General features: G+C 42.3%; 1 long non-coding RNA gene across 1 annotated transcript; it reads left to right on the forward strand.

The window, feature by feature from the left end:
* The first annotated feature begins 343 nt into the window (after window positions 1–343).
* Window positions 344–1,317, forward strand: LOC135415674 (uncharacterized). The gene is made up of 2 exons (XR_010431235.1): window positions 344–458; window positions 1,211–1,317. It is a non-coding gene; the product is annotated as an uncharacterized LOC135415674 (long non-coding RNA).
* Window positions 1,318–3,648: the final 2,331 nt, after the last annotated feature.

Below are 3,648 nucleotides of genomic sequence, written 5' to 3' on the forward strand. Positions count from 1 at the left end.
AAACCACTCTGTGAAGAGCAGAAGGAAATCACTCATGACCATATGCCTTTGCATGCTTTCCTTTAGCTTTTAGATTCTCTTTCTTCCCTAATACTTCTCAACTCACACCAAAATCTGGTGGTAAGGCACTGGCATAAGTTGCCCAGAGAAGTTGCAGATGCCCCATCCCAGGAATTGTCCAAGGCCAGGTTGGATGAGGCTTGGAGCAACCCAGTCTAGTGGAAAGTGTCCCTGCCCATGGAACTAGATGGTCTTTAAGGTCTCTTTCAACCCAAACCATTCTATGATTCTATGGATCTATGATTCAATGCTTCTATGTTCTCCCTTACTGTTGCTTCATTCTTCTGTTCAGCCTCAAGAGTGGATGGATCTCCTGAGCAGAAAAGGAGTACTACTCATCTTCTTTTGCTCCACCTATTGCAAATCTACCCATGATTTTGTGAAGGAGCTTCAGAAAAGTAAGTGCATGTCTCCTCATCCCATCGGTCTAATTCAAAATGAAACATTCAAATGCTTCAATCTTATCCACCACTAAAAGTCCTTAATTCAGTTGTATATGTCCAGTCAGGAAATTAAAAAACCCCTCCATTTGGCTCTGTTGAACTATCATACAGTGGTAATGAATGTCCAGGAGCAGACGCATATGGAATCTGTTCACATGAAACACTCATAGGATTTTTCTGGATATAGATTTAAAATAAATAAATAAATAAAAAATCAAAGTGCCTTTTTGAGAAGAAATAAAAGGCAAGATTAATTAAATACATGGAAAAAATTAAACTATTTATTCTGTGACAGATGACAGAAACAAATGACAGCTTTTGAAGTTGCCACAAGCATGGTAATGAGGGCAACAGACCCATTGAAATCTTGTGGGAAGGGCACTCCCTTGGTAGTCAGACCTGCACATGTCAAACTTCATTTCTGCTATAGAACAAAGCTTTTTAAAGCACTATCATGGCAGAATAACCACCAAATCTGCAGGGTAGGTGTCAAGAAGTTTCCACTGAGACCAGTTAGGAAAAATCTGTGAAGTGGGAGCAAGGGACTGGGATTGCTTTATCAACGTTATCACCAGGGAGTTCAGCTGTCTGAGACACCAGCTGATGCAGTCCACTGATGTCTACTGCAACTGCATATTAGAAGATGGACTTCAATGATCCTTGTGGGTCTGTTCCAATTCAGTATTCTCTGTTTCTATGCTCTGCAGGTCAGTGAGGAATTGTGCTCATGGGCTGAGTCCTTCTACTTGTGTTTTCAAGCAGAGCAAAGGTGACTCTTGACAGAAAATACAAAACTTTTTAAGAATTGACAAAAGGACACCTTTGCCTTCTTCTGAGGAATTCAACCCTCCTTCAACAGACTACAGAGAAGCTGAAAGGTCTTATTCAGACACTAAAGGCTAGAACAGTTCCCCAACATCAGCCTCCCAAATGTCGTTTGCTTTTAGCTTTCAAATGTGTTGTTTCCCATCCATCCAAACACAGATTTGGCCTTAGTGGACTGTGTGTTTCTAAGCTTGGGGCTGGAACACCCAAGTTTGCCATATCTGAAGCTGAATGTGAATATGATGCAAAGACTCCATCTGGTACCTGTTGCAACTGTACAAATATCCACAGTTCAGCCCGTGCTTGTATCTTGCAGTTGGCTTTTCTCTGGCTCCTGGTGCCAGTGCAAGGTCTGCATTCTGATTTGCAAATGACTTGATAATGCATATCCTGGAGACACGTGAGAAGTTCTGCAAAGAATTCAAGTAGCAGCTGTGATCCTCTGGGGCAAAATGAGTCACTGAGCACAGGGCTGAGCATAAAGAATCCTTAGTTAACAGAATCAGCTTTGGGGCAATCTTTGAAAGGAAATTAAGCAATTCGGTATTCCCTGAGAGTGCACTTGGCACTCTCTACCAAGCACCCTTAAAATTTTATCTTCAAAAATTACTCCCCTTCACAAACAAGGTGCAGGTGATGAGAGTTTTATGTCCTTTCCTAGTATTTCCTGACCAAGTGGGTTTGTGAGCTTTGCCAAACTGAGTCACAAGCCTAGAAGTTGTCAATGGAGTTCCCCAGACAGTTTCATACTTCTGTTTGCTTAAGCAAAAGGACAATCAGCACCTCAGGCTGTTCTGCTTCATGTACAGGAATATTGTTCACTCTCCAAGTCATCCTCTCCTTCAGGTTCATCTTTGCATGGCCACCACTCTCTGCTTAAAGAAGATTGCAGTGGGTGTCCTGAAACAGGACCCAATTTTATTCATGATGAAGTTGTTATTCTCAAGAAAAGCTCAACTTACATCCAGTGTGGTACCTGCTGGTTATGCCAACAAGGTTCTGAGAAAATGAACACCACAAACCGTATTTGAGCATCTCCTATGGTAATGGTAATTTCTAGAATCATAGAATCATTAAGGTTGGAAAGAGACTCAAGAGCATCGAGTTTAACCTTTACCATGTCTCTTGCCAGCTGCCCCCTTAGGATGAGGCCAACCATTTTTGTGGCAAAACACAAATGTGCCATCTGCTCCCTGCACAGAGCCTGAGGACAAAGCAGCACAATTTGATTAAGCAGGAGATGGCTGATCCTACAGCAAAACAACTGCAGAGCTTTGATGACATTGACAGGTTTCAAGGGAATATGCACTAGAACAACAGACTGGGTTTTTTGCCAGTTATACTAAGAAATCATCCACTTTGACTGTGAAACCAAAAATTAATACTTGGCCCCATCCAATGCCCAGCCTCGAGGACACAGGTGCCAAAAATTATCCACACAAGTTTCTATAACCTCATTAGGACTTGACTCCCAACTGACATTCATTATCTTCATCTAGGTCATTTTAAACACTAGCTGTTCAAAGAATTTTGGGGAGGAAATAAAGAGTTCATGGACATTCTCTCCCCACCTCTCTAATCTTGATGGAAAGGTAGCACAACCTAACAGCTAAAGGACCAGTCCACTACTGAGCAGTTCTGTGTTTGACTCTAGCTTGTGTTGACCAACAAAGTTGGTGACCTCCCCTTTGCTGCTCTTCCCTCTCCAGATCTTGCCTACTTTGTACAAACTAAGTCTTCTGGACATGAAGGGCTCTTCTTGCTTAATCATATGCACCCTGCTTAATACAGCAGTCTACAAGAGACATGACTACTTTACACAGTGATCGCTGTCTAGCCATTGGGCCCCACCAGATGTAATTAATCTCATTTTTTCTAGATGTATTAGGGTAAAAATTCCACCCTGGACTATTCAGGAATCTTGCTGACCCAAATTAAAATCAGAAATAGTACTTGATAAAAACAGACTCTGGCCTATCAGTGTGGGAAGAGGATTTCCAAGCCTCATAGATTTAGGTGGTTAAAAGCTCCTGTTTGGGTGGTTTAAGCTGTTTCACGATCCAAGTCCCCCGTTCTTCCTCCCCACAAAACCTTCTCTTCTTGACGTACACGCCTCAAACAGAGGCCCATGGCAAAAAATGAGGTTTACTTTCCTTTTCTGCCAGCTCAGGGTATTTTCACAGGGGAGGGGAGGATGCACCCATCCATTAAAGGAGTTGTCTATCTGCACATCAGGGTGACAGCCACTTTGTTATATTGATAGATTCTAGCACAGGCTGGGAGTAGGCTTACTTACTGATACGATTCATTACACTTTAAC

This window comes from Pseudopipra pipra, chromosome 1 (assembly GCF_036250125.1).
Source record: "Pseudopipra pipra isolate bDixPip1 chromosome 1, bDixPip1.hap1, whole genome shotgun sequence".
In the NCBI taxonomy this organism is placed as follows: Eukaryota; Metazoa; Chordata; class Aves; order Passeriformes; family Pipridae; genus Pseudopipra; species Pseudopipra pipra.